General features: G+C 49.2%; 1 protein-coding gene across 2 annotated transcripts in view; it reads left to right on the top strand.

Annotated features, from left to right (window-relative positions):
• LRRK2 (leucine rich repeat kinase 2) overlaps positions 1–25287 on the top strand; it is a 2266429-nt gene that overhangs the window by 1511129 nt on the left and 730013 nt on the right. The gene's annotated exons all lie outside the window — the stretch shown is intronic.

Below are 25287 nucleotides of genomic sequence, written 5' to 3' on the forward strand. Positions count from 1 at the left end.
CTAGCTACTGTGTGCTCCCTTTGAGCCTTTGCACAATTGTCCCCTCCGGCTGTTGACCATCAAAACAGCCCTCTTACATCTGCCCAGAGGGTAAGTGAGTTGCAGGTGTTATCTTGCTCGCCTCCTTATTTTATGTCCTTTCCGGACAAGGTGGTGCTTCGCACCAGGGCATCCTTTTTGCCAAAGGTTGTGACCCCATTCCATCTGGGTCAGTCCATCACTTTACCCACCTTCTTTACTCCCCCGCATACCTCTAAGGAAGAGGAGCGTCTCCACCGACTGGACCCAAAAAGAGCGTTTTTGTTCTACCTTGACCACACAAAAGAGTTCTGTGTGGATGACCAACTCTTTGTGGGGTATGTGGGAGCAAAGAAGGGAAGGGCAGTGCGAAAGGGCCATCTCTTGTTGGGTCGTTCTCTGCATTAAAATCTGTTATGGCTTGGCTAAGAAGCAGCCCCCTGTGGGATTAAGGGCCCATTCCACCAGTGGGAAGGCTGCGACTAGGGCCCTGGCTCAGGGTGTCCCAATCCCAGACATCTGTCAGGCAGCGACTTCGGCTTCTGTGCACACGTTCGCAAAACATTACTGCCTTGATGGTCAGGTATGCAGCTACTGACATTTTCCTTGTTCAGTCCTGCAAGACTTCCTAGTTTAGGATGCGAGTCCGCAACCCACTTCCCGGATGGTATTGTTCAGGTATCTGATTCAGAAGTAAGGAATCTGCAGCTTGAAGTCTCTATAAGATTAACAAGTTACTTATCTTCGGTAATGCATTATCTGTTAGAGACTCTTATGTAGACGCAGATTCCTCACACCCCCACCATTGCCTCCCCACTTTGCGGATTGATATTGTCGGGCTAGAGTTGTTCCCCTTTACAGGATCTAGTTATCCCACAACTATGTTAGTTACTTTGTGGCTCTGCTCTTCTGGCATGGAAAAAATAAAAAGTACTGACGTCCGAGTGCTTGGGTAGCTCCTATAAAGGCACCGCAACATCATAACCGATGCTAGCCATGCCGACATCACGTGGAGCTGAATGGAGCCACCCAACGTCGCATGGGGTATTGCTCAGCAAAAGTTTAGTATATCCAGCCTGACGCCAGGAAAATTCAAAGGTAAGGCAATCTGCAGCTAGATGGAGTCTCTACTAGATAATGTGTCACCGAAGGTAAATAACTTGTTCTTCATGCCTGTGCCTCTCGATGGTAACCAACTCTGAACCAGAAGGTGTCCCTCTGGTGCTCCCAGCGAAGGCGTCTGCACTGATTGCCAGGCCAGCAAAATACCATACTGATACTGCCCTTAGTGCTTGGTAACTTCTTGCACCTTGGTAAATCCATGTTCATTTTGTTATAAATAGTCCTACAGTGTGTTTATTTTTGTGTTCTGTTGACTGCCTGTTTGTTCGGCTGGAGAAAAGAGTTCTTTCATAGGGATTATAAACACTTATTTGTTCGATTGGCCCATTGACCTCTACCTATTCGTTTATTGGGAGGTAACTAGCAGAGGGAGAGACTCCTTCTGTTCTGATATGCTCATTTCCTTACAGTCGTGGTCACAATTCCACACACAGGACACAAACCTTACTATTCTGTGCTACTCAAGTACCCCAAATTTTGTCAAGGCCACATCGTATTGTGAACTTCGTTGCATCTCTCCCCTCAGCAATACCCAGGGAGAGCAGTGTCCACGCCTCCTCCGGACACTGAGGCAGCACTTGCGCCACCGTATTCCACACAGAGTGGGAATAACGGCCCAAGAGGCATACGGTGTTCACAGACCGCAGCCCTGAACTGGGGGATGAAAAAATCTTCTCCCATACATTTCCAGTCTCTTGGATTCCCTGTCCGGGGGTGCTGTAGGGAATACACTCTGTGACGTGGAGGCTTGGATAACCAAGTTCTCAGGGGTGGGGTGTTGGGAGAGGAAAAGGGGGCCGCCCGAGGCCTGGTAATGGTGTGGGGCCACGTTCCTATCCACATGAGCCCCTTTGTTGGGCCTGGACCAGGTGCCCAAAAGAACATCAGAAAGTGCCTTATTAAAAGGGAGCAGTGGCTCCGCAGAGGCAGCCACCGCCTAAAGAACTTCTGTCAGGAGGTTAAACCTGACGGCCACTGTAGGGAGTTGGAGGTGGAGGGCCTCGGCTGCCCTGCGCAACACCACTGCGTAACTTGCAACCTCCTCCGTAGCCACGGTAGGAGGAGTTAGCATGCCAAGTTCAGGAGAGGTATCCATACCAGTTGCATTCCCCACTTCCCCTGCCCAGTCTGGGTCATAATCACACTGAGCAGTGAGAGGGTCCTCAGACCTCTCGCAGTCCTCCCCTTCCTCCGAAGACTGATGAATAGGCCTAAAATAAGGAGGCTGGACATAGGGAAGGAAAGGTCCCATCGGCATCAGAATAGTGGTCGAGCTCCGCCGTTCCGGCTCCGTGTCCACATCGGGGCTGAGACCGGAGCCACGGGCGACATCGGAGGTGGTGATGGTGGGGTCGACATGTGTCAAGAGGTCAACCGGTGTCGACCGGGATCCAGGCCTGGATCCTTTGGGGCCATGTGGCGCTGGAGCCGACAGCGATACCAGATCCGCTGATGGTAAAGGACGGGGACACTCAGTCGGGCCCGCAGGGCCCGACGGCCCAAAGAGGCGGGCCATGGCTGACAGAAATTCCTGCAGCAGGGCCGGAGTCACCAATGGGCACAGGAAGGGTGGGTAGGCCGACGACGACACCGTCGGTTCCGCTTGAGCCGCGGGAGAGGCACCACCCGCACCCTCAGCCGTGTCGCGCGACGGGCGAGAGGAAGTCGGTGAGCGATGATGCTTCTTTGACTTCTTGTAATGCTTCATCTTACCTGACCCTGAGTGCGAAGACTTCGATCCTGACGACCGATGGTGATGGCTCCGCGACCGGTCCCTCGACCTCCCACGGGACCGAGACCTTGAGTGGCGCGGAGCCAACTGCCGGACTTCAAGCAACTTTCGGGACATCTCTCATAAAGTCTTTGGCGCCGTGGCCCCCCAGTCGGGGCATGACTTGGGGTCGTGGTCGTGCCCCAGGCAGTATAGTCACACGTGGTGCAGGTCCGTCACTGACATCATACGATGACAGTCCCTGCAAGACTTGAAGCTGGGCATCCCTACGGCGATTGCTGGCGCGGAAAGTCATGTACAGAACTGACCTCAGCGTGCAAGGGCGGCGTCTATGTAGCTGCTGCGATGTCATCTTGGCGTCCGCGACGCCAACGATGGATGCGGAGCTGCACAACGCCACCTTCTAACGCGCTGGGGTCTTGCGGACGAAAACTTACCGGATCCAGTCTGACGCCTGGGGGTAATTCTAAGGTAAGGAATCTATGGCTAACTAATGTTTCTTACAGATATATTGTTACCGAAGGTAAGTAACTTGCTCACTAGGGGCATGGAACCAGCAAAATACATGATACAGGATCCATGCATAATTGAGTAAGTGGGGAGCTCAAATAGTACATCTACTGGAAACCCATCTTATATCCTCAGAGGGGACTGACTCCAACACAAATGGAGTAGCCAGCTCTTTTGCACCTCCTTCTTATCTTATGCTAGTATGTCTGTGGTCTGGATTTGACTAGGCTTTTCCTTTATAAAATACTAAATGCTGATCAACCCTGAGGGTTATTATGCTTTCTTTATGGCTCACTGGATGGTTCCACTTTGGTTTTATGGAGTATTTATGTGCCAAACTCCAAGAAGCCATGTTTCCTGGAATCCCACTCACCGAAGCGATCTTGTTGGTCCCATATTCCGTCAATGATGGGAGGAGATTTCAGCTGTGCTCTTGATGTTTCCCTTTATAGCTCTCATCCCCCTTCCCAGGTACACCCACTATTCGTATTGCTGAAGCTTTTGCATCCTGAATCCATAATTGTCTTTGTCAGATTTTTTTCCGTGCCAGGAATGGACTACACAGGGAATATTCTTTTTTCTCCCCTCCACATAGACTATGCGTCAGGCTGGATCAAGTTATCTGTATCACATAACTCCTTCCTTCCATCCTACTTAATTGGGTAGAAGATCCTCTTGAACTTAGCATGGCCTGGGGTAGTATTGCCACTCTAATTGTTACCTGGCGTGGGTCCTTTTAAAGGTACCATCCAAAATACAATTATCAACTATTTTAATGTCAATAAAAACACTTCCTCAAATCCCCTGGTGTAGTGGAAGGCCTTTATGGCCGTAACAAGGGAGATATACATAAAATCGGTTATTGGTGTGCGACCCATGTTGGAAACAGAATTGAAGAAGGTCAATAGATCCTTGTCCAGTCTAGAATCAGCTATCTTGGACAATACTATTGCCCTGGATGACGTGAAAAAGTCCAGGATGTTCACATGACACTTGTGGAAAGCTTTAGATGCCCTGATATTTTCTAATACACTGACAAAACCCCACAAATAGGCTGATTAACCAGACTTATCATACCACAACACTCCAGATTCCTGTACACTCAATGAAGGACCTGCAAGACTCTTTGAGCCTTACCCAGGAAAAGATTAACCCCTCCTTCTGCTTCTATTATATCTGCCTATGCCTCCCTATGTGAGTGCGGTGAGCACCCTGATGCAAGAGACCTCTGTATTATCCAGTATTTGGGTGTCTTTCATAGATTCACATGCCTGAATCATTCCCCGTCGTCGAGACGGGAGCCTCCGGTATATAAAAAAGTAATGTCCTAGAGACATGCATAGAAAAGAATAGGACTACTACTATACTACCACCTTAGTGTCCTATCCACGTCCTTTTGTAAAAAGGACCAAAATAGAGTAGGCCCAAGGGTCCCACCTTAGTGGCCTATCTGTGTCCTTTTGTAAAAAGGACCAAAGTAAAGAAGCCAACCAATCAGCAACTACATCCTTCTAGAACCTTCCTGTCTGAGCCAACACCTCATATTTGGGTGGCCGGACCCCTCCAGAGAGCCTTCGGGCCCTACAGGTTTGGAAGGGGCCCACTGGCTACACCATCCACATCATACCTAACTCCATCATGGGGCCGTACAACTGCCGCTGACCGGGACCATACCCTATGAGCTGGAGCCAGTGCCTTTCCCTTCGACAGGCCAGAAGAGGGAAATGAGTGTGACCTTTAGTCACCATGCTTGACTGAGAGTAACTGATTTTTCGGGGGCTGCTCAAGCCGCGCTCATGGACATGCTCCTTGGTGGCTCTTTAGGTGAGAAAGGCGGAGCTCTTTAAGGACAGCAGAGCTATGGTCAGGTCCTTGGGCCTGATCACATCCAACAAGTGGGTTTTACAGATAGCCCAAAGGGGCTACTACATCCCCTTACTGTACACCCCACCATCCATGCCTGCCACTTATGACCGGCTGACTGAGGACCATCTGTTCTTGCTTCCTCAGCAAGTGTTTACCTAGGGAGCCATCAAGTGGGTGCCGGTATCAGAAGTAGGTTGTGGTTGCTATGCTTGCTATGTTCTGGTGCCCAAATATAACGTCCTGTCCTAAACTTGTGCATTCTCAATGTCTTCCTGAAAAAGGAGAAGTTAAAATGTTGCCATTAGCTTAAGTTCTGGCTGCCCTAGACCCTAGAGACTGGATGGTATCATTGGACTTGTGGGATCTATACTTCTACACGGCCGTCCTGCCTGCCCACATGTGTTACCTGCGGTTCATAGTGGACCAAGAGCACTTTCAGTTTGCTGTGCTCTTCTTTGGCCTTACCAGCACTCCTCAGGTGTTCCCCTACCTCAACGATTGGCTGCTGAAGGTGGGTTTGCCCCAGGCAGTCATCTCCAGACTATGACGAACCACCCACACTCGCTGGGATTCACTATCAACGTGCTGAAGTCGCCCCAACTCTTTCTCAGACACTCCCTTTCATCTGAGCTCTTCTGGACACAGTGCAGTTGCATGCCTGTTGTCATGAGTGGCAAGTCCAGGATATTCAGGTTATGATACAGATAGTTCAGACTTTATCCTCAATTTCAGTGAGACTGACTCTAAGGCTGTTGAGCTTTATGGAATCCTGCTAGTGATACATGCCCAAAGGCATATATGGGCTTTGCAGTTGTACCTGAAGTTCCAGTGGGCACAGCATCATAGAAATCTCTCTGACATAGTCAAGTTCTCTGAGGGAACTGCAAAAGGCCTATAGTGGTGGCTAACAAAACGTGACTGGGGCAGTGGCAGATGCCACTCCCATCCCCAGCCAGAGTTGACTGTAGTGACAGAGCTCCTTCTGGGCTGGTGCAACCATCTGGTAGAGGCGAATATCTGAAGCCTCTGGGCTCCAGGCTTCACATCAACCTGTTGGAGCTTCAGATGATCTGTTTGGCATTGAAGGCCTTTCTTCAATCGATCAGGGGAGGACACATGCAGGCGTTCATGGGCAATAACACAGTCATGGGGTACTGCAACAAACCGGGCAGGGTGGGGGTCATGGACCCTTTGTCAAGAGGTCCTGTGTCTTTGGATTTGGATGGAAAGTCAGGGCATCTCCGTTGCGGGCTTCCTGAACTCCAGGGAAGACAAACACATCCATTGAAGCCTAGAGGATCACAAACTGAGTCTCCATCCAGGGGGTGGTGCAAGGATTCCTTTAAGAGTGGGGAGAACCGAACTGTTCACCACCTCCAATAACACACAATTATAGCACTTCTGTATACTGGCATTTCAAAGGTGGTTCTCGCTTGGTGATGCTTTTTGTCCTGGGTTAAGCTCTGGCAACCTGTAACCTTCCTGCCGATACCACTCCTGCCCAGAGTTCTCAAGAAGATCAGGAACGACCTGGCCCAAGTCATTCTTGTGGCTGTGGATTGGGCATGGAGATGATGGTATCCCAAGCCATTGAGCATGAGCATCGGTCCTCCGGGCAGGCTGCCTCTTCGGAAGGATTTTCTGTCACAGCAAAAGGGAAGGGTCCTGCATCCGAATCTGAGCATCATCCGCCTTCATTCATGGAGATTGAGCGGGGACAGTTTACAGCTTTTGAGCTTCCTCTCGAAGTCTGTGATGTTATTCTATTAGCCAGGCATCCCTCCAGGCTGCTGCTGGGACAAATGTGTGGCATGGTGTGCATTCAGGAACATCAACCCTCTTTCTGCGCCCCTTTGACAGGTTTTACTATTTGTTTGCTCTTTGGCCCAGCATGACTCTGCTCTGGGCTCAGTTAACCCCTTCCATGCTCATGACGAGCTCAGCACGTCGTACAGTACACTGCTTGTGTGCTCATGACGAGCTGAGCTCGTCATGAACAATGGGATTCAAAGAAGTTCAGCACCAGGGATGCATTGCCTTAGCATTGATAATGTTAAGGATTATTTTTGAGTCATTATTGCGGTTGTCGGTCCAACCTTCTTTGTTCAAGTCACCTGTTGTGCCTATGTTCCTCAAAGGTCTCCAATATATGTTTCTTCCCAGGCCATTCATCATGCCCCAGTATGACTTCAACCTGGTTTTGACTTTTCTGATGTGTGTGCCCTTCGATTTGCACAACTGCTCACCCTTCTGAGGGCCTTAGAAATGCACACCAGTCTGATGTGGAAAGAAACTGATGCCAGCGCAACGTGGATGTCACTTCCTGTGTAGATGACGCCGAGCCTAACACCACCACCTACAGGCGCACAGAGATACTGCAAAACAATTCTGGATCCTGTCTGATGCAAGGTTTAATATTCTTAAGTAGGGACTCTGTGGCTAGATAGAGTCCCTACTAAGGGTATGTAAATTGTTAGAAGAAACACTGGTTATCCCAATACTGAAGCCTGATCTGGACCCCCACATTCTAATCCCCCTATATTCCAATTTCATTTCTATCAGAATATGAAATCTTGTGCAAGATAATATCTGAGCTGATAATAGCTGAGTGCATTCACCTTCTCATAACAGCACCGGTACACTTGGATTACAGAAAGACTGTTAGACCCTTAACAGGACGGGAGTACAGCCTGATATAGCTGAGATAGCGCAGGGTTTCGGAGTAGAGGTTGTCTCATATGCCGACGACACCCAGCTGGTGATCTCCCTATCTAGGGTGCCGGATGTCGCGGCCTCTAATTTCAGGACATGCATGCAGGAGCTTGCCTCCTGGATGGCGAAGAACAGCCTGAAGTTAAATGGCGGCAAGACAGAGGTGCTTGTGGTGGGGGGAAATGCATCAAGCTGGACGTCGGCATGGTGGCCTCCTAGCTTGGGCCCCACTCCGGTTCCTTGTACCCTGGCAAAAAATCTCGGAGTCTGGCTGGACCCCACTCTCTCCTATGAAACACACACCAGACGTGTAGCGGGGAAATGTTTCAGAGTCCTCAAAAATATACGGAAAACAATGGATCTTCTTACCATTGAGGCGAGGAAGACGTTGGTACACGCTCTCATTACATCCCGCCTAGACTATGGCAATGTCCTCTATATGGGCACTACTGTTAAATGCCTGGGGAGATTGCAGGTAGTGCAAAACGCCACTGCGAGACTGGTACTGGCACAGCCTAGGAGGGCTGCCTCCAAAAGAGCCCTTGATACTTTGCATTGGCTTCCAGTTAGGAAGCGAGTGATGTTCAAAGCACTGTGTACATGCCATTGCATTACCCAGGGCATAGGCCCCTTGTATCTGAGGGACCTTGTTACCAGCTATGTGCCTGGAAGATCCCTGAGATCCAGTGGGACTGACCTATTGCTGGTGCCTAAAGTGATGGAGGCCAGAATGGGTGGTAGATCCTTCTGGGTTTTGGCAGCTCAGAACTGGAATAAACTTCCTATAAATCTCTGGATGGAGACCTCTGAAGCTAGGTTTAGGAAGGCGCTTAAAACCCACTTGTTCTCTGGCTAAGTTTCGCTGAGCGCCATGTAACCGGGTCACTGCCACTTTATCTCACCCTAGCGCGGGGACACGCCGAGATGGCGTAACCATGCGCTTTATAAATGTCTTTATTATTATTATTATTACTGAGAAACCTGCCCTCACTATTTTTTAAAAGAAAATAATTGCCTGGTGTGTAATGGGCTTTCTGTCCACCGCCAGATTTGCCATTTTTTCCTGGTGTCTAATGGGGCAGATTGGGAAGCAAAATTACTATAGTCCTATTTTAGGGTGGGGGGGATGGCTCAATACCTGCGTGGACCACCCCGCCCCTTAATTTTTTTTAAGGATAAGCCCTGGTGGCTTGGTGTGGTTTCTGCCAACCCCAGGGTACAAATGGGGGCAGCTGCCCCAAATCGCCACTCTGCGCTGACTGGCGAGGAAAGAAAAGAACTGACGTCAGCGCACTGGGGTGTGACCTATATAGGCACTGCATATGTGACTTTCGACGTGGACCACACCACGCGGAGCCAAACAGCAGCACCTACTGGCATGCAGGGACACTGCTCATGAGAAAATTTCTCGATCCAGTCTGACACTTGAAGATAATTTTAAGGTAAAGAATCTGCGGCTAGATAGAGTCTCAACCAGATAGGACATTACCGAAGGTAAGTAACTTGTTCATTTGGATCACAGATTTGTATTTTATCTAAGATGACTGTGTGGGTTGATGAGTTATGTTCTTGTGTAATTTGAAGGTTATAATTAATCAAAGGAGGGACGAGGAGTAATATTTAACGAGGTCCTGCACCCTTACTCCTCCAAAGTCATTGTACCATAAACACAACCCTTACTCCTCCAAAGTCAATGTACCATAAACACAGAGGGAGCAGTACCTCACGTATGGGGCTAGACTACTCAAACAGTACATATAAGGAAGAAACGCCCCTTAGGTGGGGCAGAGGGCCACAACTAGTTGTGGATAAAGAAAATGTGGTCCTTGCTGTACTATTGCCCAAGACCTAACCACCTCTGCTGACCTGTAGTCGCAGCAGGTGCAGTATGTACTGTTTGAGTGGGTAGCCGATATTCATTTGCGGACCACACTTTCATATTATATAGGGTAGGCACCATTCCGGTCCTGATGAAATGTCAATTGACCCTCCTGGCAGTCGCGGCATGAAACATGTAGACCCTACCTCACTCATACCATAGCTATTAAGGTACATTACCACCTCAGATAGCTTCCTTGTTTTTACTGTGCCAAGGAATCACTACTCCAATAAAGCGCTCCTGGTTGCCTTAGACTCCATTATATCACCTAATCACCACTGTAGATCACCTCCTCACATGCACTCATCATACAGCTTTTTTGATCAAAAGATCTCCGCCAAAGAGCCCCCTGGCTCGTCAAGCATTGCAGTGCCAGCTTGACGAGGAACGCCCAATGATAAAGCATGTCGCCCTACGGCGTGCGTGAGGGCACTTTGGTCTGATCACTCAGACCCTCCGGGATCCGTTTGGTCGGACCTTTGATTCCACTTAGTTAGGATCTGTCTAGACCATTACTTTATTAACTGCTCCCTCTGTGTTTACCGCTCACAAGTTAAAATCACGGTGAAGTAGCTTAGTGTGCATTTAACGTGCTAGGCAAAAGTTTCAATCTTTGAATGCTTCACATGATGTTATTCTAAGGCTGATACAATGGGTTCCACTGGATAGTAATAAAAACGTATTATTAGGTGTCAAAAATGATTTACCTTTTCATCATTAACTAAATAAATGGTGTGACACTTCTGACATTCCCTTATTAATGCACATGGGGCCTGATTACAAGTAAAGGTGCACTTTATCGCACCTGGTAAATAACAGTACTCTGGCATTCGTTATTTATCGGGTTCTGTAAAAAGCACCTGTTCTGAGGTATTGGTCTTTGAAACACCAAAATCAACTTGGTACGGTAAATACTGTACACATTTCCCTGGTAATTTAAGGCAGGTTTGACCTGCCAAAATTGAACAAATCTTGAGGTATTTAACGCATCTGATAATTATGGAATATAGCGAGCATCTCCAAATCAGGCCCATAGACCTACTATTCTTCTGTAGGAAAGGATACAGATAGACTTTAGAATACTTTAATAACAGTTTATGTCTTGTCGACTTGCAAAGAGACATACTTTGCTTCAAAATCAGTTACTTTAGTGAACTTATTAAGAGACTTGCTCAATGTCTGTTGGTTTCCCTAGATGGGTACGGAGCCTGGCATCAAGATGAATGCATTGAGGAGACCCTATGTGATCCCTACTAGGACACACTACAGATAATGGACTTGCTGATAGTTCTTGAAGTGAAGTATTTGCAACCTGGTCACTCAAGCGATGACATGAAGTGTTTATGCTTAGCATTTTTTCTAATATTCTAATCATATTCATTATGGCAAGGAAGGGCAGTGTGTCTATTGTAAAAAATAGTCATTTTGAGTAGAAGTAGGGGAGAATGTTTGGAGATGCACCAAACCTTACACAGCAGTTTCACCTTCACAGAGCAGTTTCTCCCCATATTCTTTCTTTTCTGCTCATTTATGGATAGTGGAATGGCTTTCATAGCATTATAAGACTGAGTTACGAAAACCACCAGCTTTGTGGTGGTGGTAGTTCTAAATGGAAAAGCTAATATGAAGCATGTCTTTGCTCAAATAGTCTAGCCTTTTCAGCATGTGATGAGTGCCTATAACAAGGCAGTGAACCTTTAATTGCCAGCATAACCTGCTAGGCTGGCTATATGGCTGTTAGAACATCCTGCCCCTTGTTGGAGGAATATTTTAATTTGCAAAAAAGAAGTCTCCTGGGAGACGCCAAGAATTTATAATACCTCATGTCTCTGAAGGTTAATTGCCTCTCACAGGTTTCAATGTGTATGCCACCCGCTACAGTGGCAGGTGCATCCCGCATTTTTAGCATAAACAAAGCGGCAGGCACCGCGCGGTGCCTGCCGCATTGTAAATGCAAATGCAGAGGGGTAGCACAGGTACCGCCCGTGTGCACCCCCCACCTCTCCTTCACTCCGGGGGCCCGCAGGGGGCCCTCAAAGTGAAGACCGCATGCATCTGTTTTGGCCCATCATAATATGGCTGGTGGTTTCTAACAGACACCGCCACCATATTAAACCTTTTCCGTACCGGCCGCCTTGGCGGAAAAGCGGCGGACGGTCTTTCCGTCCGCCACGGACCCCCCAGCCATCCTAATGTGGCGGGGGGTCATTTCAGTGTGGATGGCGGGGGGATTGCCCCCGCCTGGCCGGCGGTGGCTACTGCTAGCCTGGCATCCTAATCGACCCCTTAGGCTTTGGGTCCTGAGGAAACTCTTGTGTCTGTATTAGCATTTGGTCATCAGAAGGCTTATTTATGATCATCAATATCCTCTCAATGTCAGATTTTGGATGTTAATACTTCTTTGAATGGGCAATTATGGTACCTCTGTAAACTATTCCATTTTTACATTACCTTAGATGTCTTCTTTTGGTTATCTTGGATGTTTTCGAGGATGTCTGTAGTCATTTGACAACAGCATTCTTTGTTCTGTTAAAAAGCTGCGTTTGCACGCTCCTTTGCTTTCAGATGGGGGGTTCAGAACTTGACCTGTTTGCTTCATCGTTTAAGCAACTTTGCTGTAAAATACCTCTGTGAGCATAGTCAACGGTACCCTCTGGTTCCATCCTTGATATACTTACTGTCTGTCACTAATGAACATTACTACATTATAGTGATCCCAGATCCTCAGAGGCCAAGCAGCATTTTAGTCAACCCGTTCAAACACTGTGAAAAAGTAATCAGGATTGTCCTCGGGTGTTTGTCTTTGGAGTACAAAAATGTTACACATGGGTGGACCAGGGGTCTCCAACCTTTTCTGTAATAGGAGCTGCTTATGTTCAATGTTACTTATTTTGAGTTACTAATATTATTAGTATTGTAACAGTGATGACGTGAGATAAGATTACATAAGTGTCCACCACATGCAAGATTACCAGCAGTGATCACCTCATTTCATCAGGCATGGTTTCTTAAAGTGATGTGAAAATGGCTTTGTCAGTGGGAAATGCCTCTGCGTGGGTAATACATGACAGCTATAGCTGCATTGCCCCTGGCACCAAAGTAATATTATTAATGTCTCTCCAATGTTGCATGAGCTATCACTTAAACATCAGCTTTGTGGGGGTATCAATGATGCTTTGTCGTACTCACCCCAAGTGAAAACCAGGTAACATAAATTGCATGCTGGAAAGGGCCATGCTAGTTGGGCCCATAATACAGGGTCTGTGCCCCATTGTGTGGTAGGTATCAGATGGAATCAGAGTATAATTGAAATGAGAATACAAGTAGAATCAACACAAGGTCATATGGAACAAAACTCTGAACAGGTGCAGTGTCTTATCTGTGGTGACGTGCCACCGACTTGTGCCTCTGAAGAAAAGGTTAAGGAGCCCGTGTGGGTGAGCTGCCAATGCAGGGGGGGGGTCCCTTCCTTTCCTCCTGTGGGAAAAAATATTTAAAAAAATAAAAAAACATCAATCAAATACATATATCGTACAATAAAAACTGACATGCACAATATACAGGTACACCTCTAGTAAAATTACACTACACTCCTTAAAAACCAAATGTACAGAGAGGAAAATACATTGTTATATTTCATGTAAGTGGGCTCCCAGTTCCTCGTCCAAGTTCAGACCCCCCGGGCTTTTGGTTTGGAATTTAATAATATATTTTGACTCCGTTTGAGTTTGAGGGTCCTATCACCCCTTCTGTGTGGCCTAGGAAGGTGTTCTACGGCATAGTAACAGCGTAATGCAGTGTTTGAGTAGTGGTATTCCTGAAAAAGGCGCGTTAAAGGGTAGTGAGGATCAGAATTAGTTATCGCTCTCATAGAGCGATAACTAATATTGATCCTCACTACCCAGTCTCTGGTTTTGTACGAGTGAAATATAGCCTAACTATAACGTCCCTGTAACCTTTGCTTTTTTTCAGTGAATTTCTAAGGTTTTGAAAATTCTATTTCCCAAATTTAACGTCCATGTAACCTATGATTCTTTTATTGAATTGTTAGGGTTTTTAAATTGTTTTTTTTTATAAGCTTGTATTTTCTTCAGTGGATTAATAAGCGGTGTTTTTTTCCTTTACATTTTTTATATTCGCAACTACGTTGCGATCCCCGCAGACACGTCGCAAATATGCAAACAAAAGCATACATTCAGTGACCACCAACAGATCCAAAAATGATATGTAAAAAAATCCATTCTGAACATTGCCCTACACATATTACAATATACATACTTCTTTCAAAGCATGCTTAAACTCATATTTTTCTATTAAGTTTCTTTTAAAACCATCTTTAAAACCTATTTTCCATTTTCACGGTTATACGGGTCGTCGCAATGACGTTAACCGTGACGGTCGTACTTTTTCCATAAAGTGAAAATACATATATGCACACATATTACAGTATTTTACACACCAGGGGTTTATTACTGTATACTTCAAACTCATGTTTTTTCTAGTGTATTTCTAGAACAACCATCTGTAAAACCTATTTTCCTGAAGTTGGTAATCATGATTCCCCCAGTCAAGATGCGAAAGTGTAAAACGAAGCGAAAGTGGAGCACCTACTGACACCTGCCCGCCGCTCAACTTCCACAGGGACGCCACTGCCATCCCACCCAAACTAAACCAAACTATGAACTGGTCCCTCAAGACCGCCATATTCCCCGGTGACTTGAAATGTGCCGAAGTCCAACCCCTCCTCAAGAAGCCCGCCACTGACCTGACAGATTTCAAGAACTTCAGGTCCATCTCACTACTCCCTTTCGCCACCAAAGTCATCAAGAAAGTTGGGAACACCCAGCTAGCTCACTTCATAGAAACCAACAATATCCTATACACCTCTCAATCCAGATTCTGCAACAACCACAACCCTGAGACCGCCCTCATAGCCGCCACCGATGACCTCCACTCCCTTCTCGACCAAGGCCGCACAGCAGTCCTCATCCTTCTAGACCTTTTAGCAGCCTTCGACACCGTCTCCCTCTGTACACTAGTCGCCAGACTCACCGACGTCAGAATCAGGGAACCGACTTAGACTGGATTCAATCATTCCTCTCAGTAGGGATCACAAAGAATAAGACTCCCGCCTTTCCTCTCTGAACCTACAGAAATCTGATGCGGAGTAACCCAAGGATCCTCCCTCAGCCCCATGCTCTTCAGCGTCTACATGTCCCCCCTCATAACCATTGTCAGAAAACATGGACTCAATATAGTCTCATACGCCAATGACACCCATCCTCTCCCTCACCAAGGAACTCGACATCACCAGGTGTAGTTTCTAAAAAGGAATGAAAGACGTTGAAACCTGGATGAGCAGCAGCTGCCTGAAACTCAACTTGGAGAAAACAGAAGTCCTCATCCTCGGCACCACCCGCTCTGCGTGGGACAACACCTGGTGTACCCCCAGCCCTCGTAAACCCTCCCACCCCCATGGACCACACTCCTAACCTCGGCATCATACTTGACTCTTAACTCACCGTGAACCGCCAGATCAATGCAGTGTCCTCCACTTGCTTCTACGCCCTCTGCATACTTCGCAAGACCTTCAAATGGATCCCCCCAATTCCAGGAAGACCGTCACCCACGCGATCATCACCAGCAGACTGGCCTACGGAAACACCCTCTATGCCGGAATCAACAAAAACCTCACCACAAACTTTAGAACATCGCATCCAGACTTATCTCTTCGACATCCTGCTACACGACCACATCTCCCAACACCTCCGTGACCTCCACTGGCTCCCTATCGAATAAAGAATAACCTTCAAACTGCTCACACACGCCTTCAAAGCCCTCCATAACACCAGACCCCAGTACCTCAACAAACGAATCCCCTTCCATGCCCCTAAGAGAAACTTCCAACTACCGACCTAGCCCTAGCCACGGTCTCCCGCATCCACAGGGCCAGAGTGGGTGGCCAATCATTCTCCTACCTCGCGGCCAAGACCTGGAACAAACTCCCCCTCTGCATCAGACGAAGCCCGACACTGCACCAATTCAGAAAGGACCTCAAAACCTGCCTCTTTGAATGATCTACGGAGTTGCTTGTAGCCTTGAGACCCTCACACGTGAGTAGCGTGCTTCTAAAATCCCTGATTGATTGATTGACATTCAAAATATGTAAAATTAAATCCATTCTGAACATTGCACTACACATATTACTATATACAGTCTTCTTTCAATGCATGTTTCAACTCATATTTTTCTACTAAGTTTCTTTAAAAACAATCTTTAAGACCTATTTTCGGATTTCACGGTTATTCTGGACGTCACAATGATGTTAACTGCAACAATTGCGCCTTTTCCATAAAGTCTAAAATACATTTATTCACACATATTACAGTATCTGAAAGAAACAGTTAGTTATAGATTCCTTACCTTAGAATTGCCCCCAGGCGTCAGACTGGATCTGGAAATGTTTTCATCAGCAGTACCTCTGCTCAACGAAAGGGGGCGTCGGTCATCTCCCCGTTCGTCATTGTGGTCCCCAGGATGACATTACTGTAGCTACATAGATGTCGCCTTCACACGCTGACGTCAGTTATTTCTTTTTCCGTGCCAGCTAGCGCAGATCCAAAGAGAGCGGTACCTCCAGTCTCTTTTTGACTGAGTTTTTCTCGACTTTGTCCACATCGTTTTTGAGTCCATCAACTCCTGGTGCAAGAGGGATGCCCGGCTTCAAGGCTTGCGGTTCCTGTAACCGACTAATGTTGGTGACGGATCCGCACTGCGTGTGCCTCTTCCGACCACGACCCCAAGTCATGCCCCGACTTCCAGGCCATGAATCTGAACTCTTTGCGGGAGCTTTTCCGAAAGCTTATTGAGGACCGTCAGTTGGCTCCACGCTGGCTTAGGTCCCAGTCGCATAGGAAGTCAAGGGACTGGTCGCAGAACCACCATAATTCTTCTTCCAAGTCTTCGCACTCTGGGTCAGGTAAGTCGAAGCACAAAAAGAAGTCGAAGAAGCATCGTTGCTCTTCGACTTCTCCCCGTCCGTTGGCCGACGCGACGAGGGATGCGGGTGGTGTGCCTCCCGCTGCTCCGCGTGCAGAGCCCGAAGAGTTGGCTCCGAGCTTCCCTCCATTCCCGGGACCCAGAGCGACCCCAGCCCAGATTCGAGCTTTTTACGAAGCGATGCATGCCATCTTTGGGCAGCACGACTCCGCCGGCTCCGGTCTTGGCACCACAAGGTTCCCTTGGATCCAGGTGTGGATCCGGATAGGCGCCGGTCAACCTTATAACACCTCCACCGCTGCCGACTCCACCGACACCACATCCTCAGCCGGGTTCAGAAGTGTCCCCAGCCGACGTCGACCCTGGCCTCCACCTCGAGGTAGATATGGAGCCGGATCCTGCACCAACAGGTACTTTTGTACCCCTGTTCTACCCTGGCTCTTTGAGACCAGATTGGCAGCCAAAGGAGGGTGAGGAGGACTGGGAGGGGTCTGGGGATCCTTTAACCGACCAGCTAGGTTATGAACCGGACTGGAGAGAGGACCTGGGGAAAGCCAGTGGTCTGGATACCTCACCAGACCTTGTTGTCTCCTCCTACCGTGGCTATGGAGGATGGAGTGTCTAGTAGGGTGGCCGAGGATCTCCACCTTGAGCTCCCTACGGTGGCAGTCAGCACTAACCTCCTGACAGAGGTGCTTCAACCGGAAGCGAGCTACCGTTTAATCAAGCCCTCACAAGAGCCCCTGTGTTGGGCACTTGGCCGGCCCAACACAGGGGCACCTGTGGACAGGATATTTGCCGGACGCCGCCGCCCAGCCCAGGGCAACCCCACTTTCCTCTCAAAATACCCCTCCCCTGAGAGTGTGGTGGTCCAAGCCTCCACCTCAAGCGCTCATTCCCTACTGCTCCACCTGATAGGGAATTCAAAAAGCTGCACCATCTTGGGAACAAGAAGTTTCTTACTGCAGCTTGGGACTGCAGTCGGTAAACACTGCATGTCTGTTGGGCCGTTACACCCACTCCATGTGGGATACGGTTGCGCAAGTGCTGCCTCAGTGCCCGGAGGAGGCCCAGGCCATACTCTCTCGAGCAGTGTTCGAAGGGAGAGACACAGCAAAGTTTACCATCTGCTGTGGGCTGGATCCCGCTGACTCACTAGGTAGGATGATTTCCACATCGGTAGCCCTTTGGCACGATGCCTGGTTGAGGTCGACTGGTTTTTCCAGGGCTGTCCAATTTCACCCTTATGGACATGTCCTTTGATGGTCATCTCCTATTCGGTGACAAAGCAGACAACACGCTGACCCGCTTTAAGGACTCTCAGGCTACGGCCAGGTCCTTGGGCCTCTCCACCACCCGCCCTGCACAGTCTGCTTTTCGCCCCTTTCGTGACTACGGAAGGGTTGCCCAGCCACATCCCGCCCAGAGCCACAGGCTAGCACAAGCTGTTCAGCCCCAGCGCGGCCGGGGACGTGGGAACCAACGCCGTGGTTCAGGGGTCAAGCTGGTGGGCCAGGCCACCACAGCCCCCTCTGCAGCAGCCTCCAAACCCATCCCCAGTAGGTGGCAGGATTCGGCATCACCCCCCCACTGGCGAACCATCACGTTGGACAGGTGGGTTTTGCAAATAGTCTGAACGGGTTACTCCCTCCCCTTTGAGTCTACCCCTCCATCCATGCCATCTCAGTACCATCGCATGTCGGAGTATCATCTGGCCCTTTTCCAACAGGAAATTTTGTCACTCATGGCCAAGGGTGCCATCAAGCGAGTTCCTGTCCCAGAAGTAGATCGTGGTTGCTGTTCCCACTACTTTCTGGTGCCCAAGAAGGACAAAGGCCTGCATCCTATCTTGGATCTCAGGGACATCAACCGCGTCCTCCCGAAGGAGAAGTTCAAAATGTTGACGCTGGCTCAGGTTCTGTCTGCTCTTGACCCTAGAGACTGGAGGATAGCGTTGGACTTGCAGGACGCTTACTATCACATCCCCATCCTGCCGGCCCACCGGTGTTACCTTCAGTTCACGGTAGGCCACGAGCACTTTCAGTTTACTGTGCTCCCCTTTGGCCTTACCAGCGCCCCTCAGGTGTTCACGAAAGTGATGGCGGTGGTCGCAGCTCATCTGTGCAGATCAGGGGTTCCAGTCTTCCCCTAACTCGACGACTGGTTGTTGAAGGCGGGCTCGCCCCAGGCCGTCGTCTCCATCAACGTGCCACAGTCACACCTGACCCCCTCTCTGAAGCTCCTCTTCATCGGAGCGTTTCTGGACACAACGCAGTTTCGGGTTTATCCTCCCGAGCAGCGAGTCCGGCATATTTGGGCTATGATTCCGATCTTTCAGCCTCTATCCCTGGTTTCGGTCAGGATGACTCTGAGGCTGCTGGACCTCATGGCCTCCTGCATCCTGCTGGTCGATCATGCCAGGTGGCATATGCGGGCTCTGCAGTGGGACCTGAAGTTCCAGTGGGTGCAGCATCAGAGGAATCTGTCTAATTGCGTCCAGATCTCGGAGGGCACTGCGCGACAATTGCAGTGGCGACTCACGCACCAGAATTGGGTCAACGGCAGATCCCTCTCCCTTCCCCAACCAGAACACACTGTGGTGACAGACGCATCCCTTCTGGGATGGGGCGGCCACATGGGAGAGGCAGAGATCAGAGGCCTCTGGTCTCCAGCAGAGTCTGAGCTCCACATCGACCTTCTGGAGCTTCGAGCGATCCGTCTTGCACTAAAAGCATTCTTTCCCTCTGTCCGGGGTAGAGTAGTGCAGGTGTTCACGGACAACACCACAGCCATGTGGTACTGCAACAAACAAGGTTGGGTGGGGTTGTGGACCCTATGTCAAGAGGCCCTCCATCTCTGGACATGGCTGGCATATTAGGGCATATCCCTGGTGGTTCAACACCTGGCAGGTTCACTGAATGCCAGGGTGGGCAAACTCAGCCGTGGGTTCATGATGGATCATGAATGGCGTCTTCACTCGGAGGTGGTGTAATATCTCTTTTAACACTGGCGAGAGCCTTGGTTAGATCTATTCGCCTCCAAAGAGAACGCACAATGTCAGCAATTCTGCTTGTCCAAGGCAGCACTCGCTAGGCTACGCTTTTTTCGCTAGTGGAGTTGCGGTCTTCTATACGCCTTTCCGCCTATACCACTTCTGCCCAGAGTGCTGAAGAAGATCAAGCACGACCGGGCCCAAGTCATTCTTGTGGCTCCGGATTGGGCACAAAGAGTCTTGTATCCCGAGCTGCTCAACAAGGCCATCGATCCCCCAATCTGATGCCTCTTCGGTAGGATCTTCTGTCGCAGCAGCAGGGGACGGTCCTCCACCCGAACCTGTCCAGCCTCCACCTCCTTGCATGGAGATTGAGCGGTGGCAGTTGACGTCATTTGACATGCCTCCCGAAGTCTGTGATGTAATCTTGGCAAACAATCAGAATCCAAAGGACTATCAAAGAGATTATTACAATATATATCTCTTGAACTATACCAGTTCGCTCAATATGAAATGTGAAAAAAGAAAGAAAAAGCAACACACAAAATCATAATGCTCAGGATCGCTTCAGGATAGCAGGTATCCCATCAATGCACATTCTTGTGCCCAGTGTCATCATATGGGAATCCAAACAGTTTTCTTCATGTCTCTCGTATGAATCAGAGAAGACAAAGAAGTAAAACTGTATCCTTCTGTGCGATACCTCTCTCCAGAAGGAAAAACAAATTGAATGTGTTTGTTAAGGTTAGGATAATCTCTGAGGTGCAGTGCAGATAATTATTCCTTGTGAATATAGTGTAAATGTTAAAAAAGAATGAACTAATGAAATACTATATCTTTCTTAATGCAGATCGTTATATCAATCTCTCATAGCTCTCCTCTTAAAAACAGGGTGAAAAGTGCAAGGCAAATTTATGAATGTTGCAGCTTAAAACTAATTACTGCATTAGCGGTCGACATGTTTCAGCCTTAGGGGACAGCTCTCCCCAGCTTTCTTTAGGACCAAAGTATTTCTGTTATCGCTGCCTTAGTAAATAATATACATACACAAAGAAAATCATACATACATTCTTACTGTTATGATCATCGAGTCCAATCCCTTTGTGAAAGTATGAAGGGGAAACTCCCTCTATAAAGGAATAAATAAATAACAAGTTTACGTGTGCTATTCCTCACCAGTATTCACATTTCTAGTATCCAATTACATTTGTCATATGGACTTTAATTGTAATATGCTTACCATTACTTGGTTATGGGTAAGCCTCACCTCACTCGGCTCCGGCTCAAGTTAAGTCTTTATGAGGCCCCGCTCTGTAAAACAAAGAACAACCTAATGTTGTTTGGTTTATGCGGAAAAACATTGGTGTTGTTAAATCACCAATATATCAAAAAGTGGTTTATTAATCAGAATCTCCAAGGACCAGACTCTGTAATGAAGTCTGAACGACCCCCAGGTATAAAAGATAAAGGTTGGCTCGATCGCATGTTCTGATTTATTACGCTATCACAGATTGGGGAAAGTTCGTTGCTACGTTTATCTATTAAATGCACGTGTGATTGTTCAAGAGAACTCCTGTGTTGTCGTGCGCTAGCTATTTTTAAGGAAACAATAGCGCAGACTCGCATCCATCTTTGTAAATAAATAGCGATAGTATTACTCCGCTTTGATTAGTTATATGTTTCTCTAAAAATATTGTTGCAAGCATACCATTAGTCCTTCTAGTCTATTTATACTTGCCATTGTAGCGGTCGCGCTGCGGCGGTGCTATGCCACGTCGAGCACGACGACAAGACCTGCACCGACTGCCAGGCCCTGACTTCGAAAGCTAGGCAGGAGCGGTCCCGCAAGCGGCTCGAACTCCGGCAGTCGGTCCCGCGCCGTGAGAGGTCCCGGTCCGGATGGAGGTCGAGGGACTGGTCGCGGGGTCGGAGCCATCATAGCTCCGGGAGTCGACATCACTCCTCGGGTTCGAAGTCGTCAGGTAAGCACAAGAAGTCGGAGAGATGTCATCGCTCTTCCGACTCCCCCCCGACGCTCGCGCGACGTGGCCGGGGGTTTGGGTGACAGCGCCCACGCGGTTCCTTCGGAGTCGCGGGCGTCGCGGCCTGCTCCATACCCACCGGTCCCTGGGCAGCACGCGGCGCCGGAGGAGATCGAGCGCTTCCTCATGGCCATGAGGTCCCTCACTCCTCCTGCGGGGTCCGCGGCGCCTTTGGGCCCAGCGGACCCATCTGGGGGCCCTAGCAGGTCGGGGGGCTTCGGCCCCGACGCCGTCGGGTGCTTCGGCCCCGGCGCCGCAAGGCCCCACTGGATCCGCTTCTGGATCCGGGACATTGCCGGTTGACCTGACGACCTCACCGGCGCCAGTCCCACAGGTGTCACCTCCGGCGCCCTCTTCGGGCGGCGCCGTCCCCGATACCTCCCTCGATCCGGTTCCGGCGCCGGAGCGGCGCCGATGGGCGCCGCTCTCGACGCCGTTTGGAGAGTTCTACTTCAACAAACCAGGCCCATCCGTTACCAACCCTGATCTTCAGGAGATGGGTGATGAGGAGTATTGGGAGGGGTCTGAGGACCCTCTGACAAGTGAGTGTCATTCCCAGGAGGACTGGACAGGTGGACTTGGGGATGCCAGTGGTCTGGACACTTCGCCAGACACTGGTTTTGTCGCACCTCCTACCGTGGCTACGGAGGAGGGGGCAACCTACAGTGTGGTGTTGGCGCGGGCGGCCAAGGCCTTGGGCCTTGAGCTCTCCGTCGCGGCCGTGAGGACTAACCTCCTCACTGAGGTCCTTAAACCGCAGCCATGCTCGGCTGTTCCTCTGCTGCCGTTTAACGAGGCCTTGTCCGACGTTCTTTTGGGCACTTGGTCCAGGCCCGCTACTGGTTCGCCTATAGATAGGAACGTGGCCAGACGCCACCGCCCGGCCCCGGGCGACCCATGTTTCCTGTCCACCCACCCCACCCGAACCTATCCAGTCTCCACCTCCATGCTTGGAGATTGAGCGGCGACAGTTAAGGCCATTTGGCTTGCCTCCTGAAGTCTGTAATGTCTTTCTGGCAGCCAGGCGTCCCTCCACAAAATCGGTATACGCCTGCAGTTGGAATACATTTGTGGCATGGTGCACAGCAAAGGCTGTGGATCCTCTTTCTGCCCCTCTTTCTGAGGTTCTCCTCTTCCTTCTTTCTCTTGCCCAGCGGGGCTCTGCTCTGGGCACTATCTAGGGCCACCTTTCTGCCCTTTCAGCCTTTCTAAGGCTGCCTGATCAACCTTCTTTGTTTAAGTCCCCTATTGTAAATCGTTTTCTGAAAGGCATCACGCACATGTTCCCTCCTGTTCCGTTTGTGATGCCTCAGTGGGACTTGAACCTTGTTCTTACATTTCTGATGTGCGCTCCCTTTGAGCCACTTCACAACTGTCCTCTCCGCCTTCTTACTCCGAAAACTGCTTTCCTGGTTGCCATCACCTCTCTGCCAGGAGAGTGAGTGAGCTCCAGGCTCTTTCCTCTAAACCCCCTTTCCTTTCTGTCCATCTGAACAAGGTTGTGTTGCGGACTAGGCCATCTTTCCTGCCCAAGGTTGTCACGGCCTTCCACATCGGGCAGTCTATCACCTTGCCCACCTTCTTTCCGCCACCGCATTCCTCTAAAGAGGAAGAGCGGCTCCACCGTCTGGACCCAAAACGTGCGCTCTCATTCTATCTGGATCGTACACGCCAGTTCCGGGTGGATGACCAACTCTTTGTTGGTTACGTGGGCGCTAAGAAGAGCAAGGCGGTGCACAAGCGGACCATCTCTCGCTGGATCATCTTGTGTATCCAGGCATGTTCCCCTTAGCTAAAAAGGAACCTCCTGTTGGGCTGAGGGCCCACTCCACTCAGGCCCACGGCGACTACTACTGCCATGGGCCGAGGAGTCCCCTTGCAGGACATTTGTCAGGCAGTTACGTGGGCCTCGCTGCACACGTTTGCGAGACACTATTGCCAGGACTTTCTGGTGTGATTATGGGTTCCCAGACCCACCACCGGGGTTGGTATTACTGTGGTATCTATTCTAAGGTAAGGAATCTATCACTAACGTGTCTCTTTCAGATGCGCAAGTTACTTACCTTTGGTAACGATATATCTGTAAGAGACATTAGTTAGTGATAGATTCCTTACCGACCCACCCATCCTCCCCTTTCTGCGAACCGATATCTAAGATTAAGGTCATCCCCTTCAGGGCCCTAGTTTCAATGGCACCAGTGTTGGTTTTTAACATGGCTCTGCGTTTCTGGCGCGGAAAAGCTGTGTCTAAGAACTGACGTCAGCACGCGGAGGCGGCGTCTAAGTACTCCGACGATGTTATCACGGCGCCCACGACGCCGACGACGGACGCGGAGCCGCAGACGACGCCCACCGACGCGCAAGGGTAAAAATTTCGGATTCAGTCTGACGCCTGGGAATATTCTAAGGTAAGGAATCTATCAATAACTAATGTCTCTTACAGATATATCGTTACACAAGTAGTAACTTGTGCTTCAATTTGTTTTGCCTTCTGCAGAGAGGTATCGCACAGAAGGATACAGTTTTACTTCTTTGTCTTCTCTGATTCGTAAGATAGACAGGAAGAAAACTGTTTGGATTCCCATATGATGACACTGGGCACAAGAATGTGTATTGATGGGATACCTGCTATCCTGAGGCGATCCTGAGCATTATGATTTTGTGTGTTGCTTTTTCTTTCTTTTTTCACATTTCATATTGAGCGAACTAGTATAGTTCAAGAGATATATATTGTAATACTCTCTTTGATAGTCCTTTGGATTCTGATTGTTTGACATTAGTATAGGAAGAGGGTATCCAGATAAGGACTTTAAAATTCCCTCAGACCCTTTTTTGTGTTAGCTATGTAATCTTGGCAGCCAGGCGTCCCTCTCCTAAGACGGTATACGCCTGCAGATGGAATACATTTGTGGCATGGCGCACAGCAAAGGCTGCGGATCCCCTTTCTGCCCCTCTTTCTGAGGTTCTCTTGTTCCTCCTGTATTTGGCCCAGCAGGGCTCTGCTCTGGGCACTCTTTAAGGGCTACCACTAGGCCATTTCAGCCTTCTCTTTTCTAGTCCCCTGTGTAAATAGATTTCTTAAAGGCATTACTCACCTCCTTTCTCCTGTTCCCTTCGTAATGCCTCAGTGGGACTTGAACTTGGTTCTCACTTATCTGTTGTCCGCTCCCTTTGAGCCACTACATAACTGTTAGCTCAGACTCCTCACTCTGAAAACTGCTTTTCTGGTGGCCATCACCTCTGCGCGCAGGGTGAGTGATATACAGGCTCTGTCTTCCAAGGCTCCTTTTCTGGCTGTTCATCCAGACAAGGTCGTCCTCAGAACTCAGCCTTCCTTTCTTCCAAACGTGGTCACTTCTTTTCATATTGGACAAACCATCACTTTGCCCACCTTCTTTCCGCCTCTGCATCCTTC

The sequence above is a fragment of the Lissotriton helveticus genome, chromosome 1_1, assembly GCF_964261635.1.
Source record: "Lissotriton helveticus chromosome 1_1, aLisHel1.1, whole genome shotgun sequence".
Classification (NCBI taxonomy): Eukaryota; Metazoa; Chordata; class Amphibia; order Caudata; family Salamandridae; genus Lissotriton; species Lissotriton helveticus.